General features: G+C 37.5%; 1 protein-coding gene across 1 annotated transcript in view; it reads right to left on the reverse strand.

Annotated features, from left to right (window-relative positions):
• LOC130912193 (homeodomain-interacting protein kinase 2-like) overlaps positions 1-6,659 on the reverse strand; it is a 28,543-nt gene extending 21,884 nt beyond the window's left edge. The window contains exons 1-2 of the mRNA XM_057830088.1: positions 6,520-6,659; positions 6,315-6,415 (exon numbers count right to left, since the gene is read on the reverse strand). The gene's annotated coding sequence lies outside the window, so the exon portion shown is untranslated. The remainder of the gene's footprint in view (positions 1-6,314; positions 6,416-6,519) is intronic.
• Between the last annotated feature and the right edge of the window lie 454 nt (positions 6,660-7,113).

A 7,113-nucleotide genomic window follows, 5' to 3' on the forward strand; every position in this document is an offset into this window, starting at 1 on the left:
ATATGCTGCAGTAGAACTCTATTCACGATTAAGGAATGAAATAGTCAAACATACATAAAGTGTGGAAATATTGGAAATGGCATTCCTCTATGCTTTATGGATGTACCACAGTAAAATGTAGATGTATTTACAACCTTTTATTGAACAAATAAAGTAAATAGAACTTGTGGGAAAAAAACAAACAAATGCGAGCGACCCTTTGAAATGTTCACTCAGCCAAGGTCCCCAAGAAAGAAGCAGTGAAATTTTAAGCAATGATTCACATTATCTGTAAATAGCACAATTAACTGTTAAACAGTTACATTACCAAGCCAATGTTACATAAATATACATATAACATGGTATATAATGGTAAATTGTAAATAATAAGAATGATTTGTAACACAGTTACATATACTGTTTACATGTAGCATTGTAATACTGGTCTTCTTTAAAGGTTAACTGTAACATCGTACACAACATCGTAATGTGATATATACTGTACGTGTAACAGTAAAACTCATCTATGTAAATATGGTGCAGTAGCAGACTACTGTACATTTAACGTAGTAAAACTGTAAATGTTGGTATTGAACAATTGTGTTTCTGATTATCTTTATGTGAATACAGTATTCCCTTCATGGAGTGATTTTGAAAAGAACAGTTTGAGTATTTCAAACTGAATGGAATCAGACAGCAACATCTGTCGTCAAAATATCGACTAGAAAAGTATCGAAAGAAAAGTGACTTTTCCTTGTTTTAGTATCTCACTATAACCTTCTTCACTTCGAATTGAGATCTTTCTTGTCCCTCCGCCTTGTTTTGCTCTGATTTGTTAGGTCAGTTGGCCTTCAGTGTGAATCCACCCTATTTCAAGCTTTCTTGTTTTTGGTTTAGGTCTTTTTGTTTTATTGGAGGTGATTGCTTCCTCACTCTCTGTATGGTTTTCCTTTCTAAGTTTGAGCTTCTCACTTAGCTTTTCAAATAGTCCCTGCTTTCGCTTTGATGACTGTGGTTGGTGATTGCAAAAGTTAAAGAGAGCAATCCTGTCTCCATATGATGGGAGATAATTCGCCAGTTGAGCATCTTCCATCAGTAGGATGACCTCGCTGTCAATCTGAAAATAAGACAGACACATCATCATAATAAAGAAAAAAAAGGACAACGTAACTTTCATCCAGAACTCTATTTCATAACACTATTAAGTCCACTGATTTCCAGAACGTTCCAAATTTCCCGATTTTCATTTCTCAATTTTAGTTAAAATGGCTATACATTAGGCCTGCACAATATATAGTTTGAACATCGCCATTGCAATGTGCGCAAGCACAATTGTCCCATCGCAGGACGTGTGATTGTTTTATTTCATTATTATTATTTTTTTGGACATGTATATTTTTGTTTTGCATCATAAAAGCAGCAATAGTGCAGAGACATGTCCTCCTGGATTCCTTTTATTTGCAGCAATCTTCATCATTCACAGATGAACCACCTTAGCCTGGATTTAACGGTATCATATGAATACAGTGTTGTCAAGGTGAGTCAACCAAAGTCTTCCCAAATAGAGCTATGCAAGTTCTTTGGTGAAAATTCTTTTCGTTTCAATATCACAACATACATCGTAAACCCCTATAGAGTCTAAATGTCAGTTTTTTCCAATATCGTTCAGCCCTAGTATACATCACTCCTAGTTAACTATAATGCTCAGGGGGTAATGAGGAGAAAGGAGGAGGAGATTTGTAGGAAAAGAGAAGGTACAGTATCCCACGAAACTGCAGATCTGTCTCTGAATACAGCCAATAATGTTGAACGAGAGAGGAGCAGTAATACCACATTTGACACTCTTGCTCCCTACAGTATTTGCACCTAAGATCACGTAACACTAATGATTCACGTTACGCTGGGGAGGGAAAAAGGTGTACTGATTTGGGGATTTTTCACTTGAGTGTACTCACTTTTGTTGCCAGTGGTTTAAACATTAATGGCTGTATTTTGAGAGAATATATTTACACTGTATTATTAGATGTACACCGACTCGTTTTCACCTTTTGAAAAAGCCATATCTTCAGTGTTGTCCCGTGAAAGGACAATTAAATACTGCAGAAATACGAGGGGTGCACTCACTTTTGTGAGATACTGTGTGAGAAGTGAGGTAGAGAAGCAGGTGAGAAGATGGGGATGGTAAGAGGAAAGTGCATATGAGGAGAGGCGGATGAGAAAAGTAACAAGAGACGGAGAAATAGTCGAAACAAATGCATATTGAAACATTGTTATTTACAAATGACATGAACTGACTGATGAAAAGGTAAAAAAAAGTAAGAAATACCTTTTGCTGTTCAATCCAATTGATTGTTTCCTCTGATACACTCCGACGTCTCAGGAAAGTCACAATTTCCAACAAGTTCTTTGCCATCTTGGATCGGTGGAATTGAATAAACAAGAAAATCGGGAACTCGGAAGACAAAAATGAGAAGATGCAAAACATGTAAGCGCTCGGGAAGAACTATGAAAAATGGATATACAGACACACCATGTAGAAGAATTGTGAAGATTCACGATACATAAATTATTACTTTTAATATAAATACATCGAGCAAAACGTACGTTTGACTATTACCTTTTAATATAAATAAAACGTACATTTGGCCCTATCACAGTATTTTCTCATTGGCTGCAATTGACGGTGAAAACTTAATGAAGTGAAAGCTTTGTGTGTGATTACGACGGATATTATATCAAGTACTTAAAATAACAAGTTACCCTACCTTGGCTGGGAGCCACGACGTGTATGACTCTTTATATTGATTGTAATTTGATGCCAATGCACCAAAACGTCTTTTTGAAACAATCCAGAAGTACAGAATCACCACCGCTCTCGAGATGCACGCTGTTGTTCCAAGTCAATATAACGTTACGTACGCCGTAAGTGACGTCATAGCGTATTCGGGTGATATTGTGCTTTTCCTGAGCCTATATTTTATAATTTGCTTCATAAATAAAGAAACACGTTATCTTTTGGCTCATCTACATAAAATTATAATCAATAGATTGCTTTATATTGATGCTTCGTCGTAGCGCTCAGCTACGGTACATGTACGTAATGTGCGTAGCGGTTACGCTATGTAATGAGTTTAGTCTTGTAGTACCAGTACGGTTTTAATCTCGTCGTCCTTTTTCTTTTTTTTTTTTTTTCTCTCCTTGATTTGGCCCTAATCCTCCGTCGTAATTTGGCCCTAATCCTCCGTCGTAAAAAGTTGAGGTCAAAGCAAAAAAAATATTTTTTACATGGGAGCAAAAAAAAAATGTTTTGTGCATCGAAGCAAAAATTTTTTAGATCGAAGCATTTTTTTTTACATTGAAGCAAATAAAAAAAAATTGTGGTCACAAAAAATGAAAAAAAATGAATTAAAAACGCCCGATTCCGCTATTTATTAAACATGTGTTGCGCGGCTCAATTTCCAGGTAAACAATGGCAGCAATGGAGCTTGTTCACCCTTGGGGCAGGTTAATTGAGTTTTACTTTAAAATAGGCCTAAAATATGATGACATAAGCTCAATTCTTGATATTAAGCACAGTTTCCAGCAAACCATGATTTACCACATCTTTATTGCAGAAAAGTTCACTCTGCAGAAGCTCACTGGGTGTTGGCCGTATGCTGGGCTCCTTGATAGTCAACTTAAAGATGTATAGACAAGGACGGGCCATCTGTTACTAAAAGATTTGGGTATTTTGCCCTCTCTCAGGTCACTGAGTGTCCAAGTCGTCCTCCATGATCTTTTCGATTTCCAAAACTCAAACTGACCTGGAGGCACAATTAGATTCCAAGTTTTTTTTTTTTTTTTTTTGCTTCATGGCAACTTTTTTTCAAAGATTTATTTATTTATTTATTTTGCTTCGATGTAAATTATTTTTTTCCCCCAATGTGAAAAATTTTTTTTGCTTCGACATTTTTTTTCACTTCCATGTTTTTTTTGTTTTGTTTTTTTTTTTACAGAAAAAAAATCTTCCGTGTAACTAAAGGGGAATTTTTCTTTTTTACATCAACTTTTTTTCCCCCTCTGTTTTTTTTCTTCTTCCATGTCCCCTTAGGGGCTCTGTAGATGAACAATAAACAACACTGTCATTTGCATAAAAATGGTGATCAGCATTTTTCAGGTTATTGCAAACGTCATTTGAATATACCTGTATCTTCTTCGAGATGGCAGAAAAAAAACCAAGTTTTCTTAATGTTTATATAGTCTACACATTTTTATGATCATTATAAAAGCATTTACTCAACGAAATAATGCTGGGAAAGTTTAATATTAAAAAAAAAAAAAACATGCGATTTTGCAGACACACAGGAGGAGATTCAAAAGGATCACATTTGTGTTGCCTTTGTGTGCATAAAAAAAGTGTCTTTCGTAACGAATTCTCAGTTGGCAAAAAAAAACGCAAGTTTTCTTAATGTTTAAATAGACTACATATTTTTATGATCATTATAAAAGCATTTACACAACGAAATAACTCTGGGAAAGTTTAATATATATATTTTTTTAAAAAACATGCGATTTTGCAGACACACAGAGGACAAGATTCAAAAGGATCACATTTGTGTTGCCTTTGTGTGCATAAATAAAAGTGTCTTTCGTAACAAATCGCAAGCGCCGCAGCGGAGGAGAAGAAGAAAAAGCAGGCGGCGCCACTGCTTCATGTACATGCACAAGAAAATGCGCAATACAGAGAGCCTGCGCTCGGGTTTATCCCATTTTTAAAAATAATTTATTAGTCCGGCACGGCGGCCCGACCCGAATGTGAATGCTTAACATTTTGGGCCCGACCCGATCCGTTTGGTTCGGGCACAAGATCTAACCTCTAAGAGATAGGACATAACATAACAATGGCTGAAGCGGAGAAAGAGGGAGCGAGAAAGATTATTGATGCACCTAAGACAGGGGTGGGCAAACTATTCCACAAAGGGCCGCAGTGGGTGCGGGTTTTTGTTCATACCCATCATGAGGACAGCCTTTCACCAATCCGGTTTCGTACAAGTGCAATCAGTAGATTTCAGTCAGGTGCTTCTTGTTTCCACTGATACCTCATTGGCTAAACTGTCTGTGCCGAATAAGTTTGAACAAAGACCAGGACCCACTGCGGCCCTCGAGGACCGGTTTGCCCACCCCTGACCTAAGACATTGAAAGCAGACATCTGGAGACATTTTGGCTTCTACGAGGTTGGTGGGAAACTTGACCAGAGTTATGCAGTGTGTAAAAAATGAAACATGAGAATTATAATACAAATGGGGAAACGAAATCCGTTGCATCACCGGAATTGTGCAGGGAAGATTTTTAAACGTACTTATATATTTTAAAATGCGCTGAATCGATTCGGCTTGTTGCCCGCATCGAATCGAGTCGTCCATGCCCCGCATCGGGATGCATCGCCGCATCGATTATTGTTGACACCACTACTGATCATTGAGTACACAGAGGCATTTTTAATCCCCCTTTGTTTTTTTAAATCAGACTCTAAAAGGGACAAATGTTTGTTGTTGTTTTTTCAAATAATCTTTTTCGTAGTTGTTGGTGCTCAGAAAAGACAGGAAATTTTGAAATGCCCTCCAAACTCATACCCAATTAGAGACTAGCGATGACGCACAGCCAGAGGGTGATGCGTGTTGCTGTCGCTTGCCGCAGCAGTCGCTTCGCGCCACGTGTGTTGGCTTTCAGCTTAACGGTGAAGACTTTTGCATTTCGCCATCACTCATCAAATCCTGTGTGTTTTGCCCCTAATGCCGTTATTAACAACACTGGTAACGGCATTATTGATTTTTCATCAATTTACTTATTGATTGCCATTAATAGTGTTCATCATCATATCCATTTCGACTGGTAAAGTTTAGCAGCAATCAAATGATCCGTCCTCCTTGTAGGAATGGCAGCTGCTTAGGTTTAGCAAGTCATTTTCCGGTTCTGGCTGCCTACTGGAGTCCCTATATGGAATCATATTCATTTTGCAACATGACAAACGAAGTGACACAACTTTCTTTTAAAAATGCATTTACCTTCTAAGAGAAATGCAAGGGAAGGAGGGCACTACAATTTAAGTTAAACATGAAATTAGGAAAACTGAAATAAAAATCTATAAAAATTGATTCCACTCAGTGTCTCATTTTGTGCTTTTTGATATTCTTTTAAAATCAAATGGGTCAAGTGAAACAACTTGCACAACTTATGACCTTCCCACATTTTGGAAAAAGCTGACTCTCACACTTGAACATGCTGCCGGACTGTAAATATTCAAACAAAAAGGAAGGTTCCCACTGAGCTCTTATCAAATGGAAAAATCAAGCACCTTGTTTTGGTTTGCACACAACCTTTTCAGTCCATTCTTTAAACTCATATCTTCTTCAGGTTAAACGAAAAGTGCTTCCAACCATCAGTGATGTGTTTATACTGTAAAAAAAAAAAAAAAAAAGTGAATAGTATAGAGAAAACCTGCAAAATTGATTTTACTGTGTTGAACTTTGCTGGAAAAAGCTCCTTATCTACCATCCTACCTCCTGAGGGTTTCCTCGTGATAGCTGTTAGGGCTAATTAGATGGTGGAAACGCTACAGTTAGATTTTCCTCGCATCCACATGTTGGCCAGGAAAGAAGCAGACATCCACCAGCCTCTTAAATGCTCCAGCTGTTCTCCCAAAATGAAGGCCAACAGCCTCCTCCCCATTTCATGCTCATGTGAACTCTCCCCAGGGTACCGATATTCATTGTATACAGTGGGGCGAATAAGTATTTAGTCAACCACCAATTGTGCAAGTTCTCCTACTTGAAAACATTACAGAGGACCTGTAATTGTCAACATGGGTAATCCTTAACCATGAGAGACAAAATGTGGGAAAAAAAACAGAAAATCACATTGTTTGATTTTTAAAGAATTTATTTCCAAACTAGAGTGGAAATGAGTATTTGGCCACCTACAAACAAGCAAGATTTCTGCCTGTCAAAGGGGTCGAACTTCTTCTAACGAGGTCTAACGAGGCTCCACACGTTACCTGTATTAATGGCACCTGTTTTAACTCATTATCGGTATAAAAGACACCTGTCCACAATCTCAGTAAATCACACTCCAAACTCCACTATGACCAAGACCAA

Source organism: Corythoichthys intestinalis, chromosome 2 (assembly GCF_030265065.1).
Source record: "Corythoichthys intestinalis isolate RoL2023-P3 chromosome 2, ASM3026506v1, whole genome shotgun sequence".
In the NCBI taxonomy this organism is placed as follows: Eukaryota; Metazoa; Chordata; class Actinopteri; order Syngnathiformes; family Syngnathidae; genus Corythoichthys; species Corythoichthys intestinalis.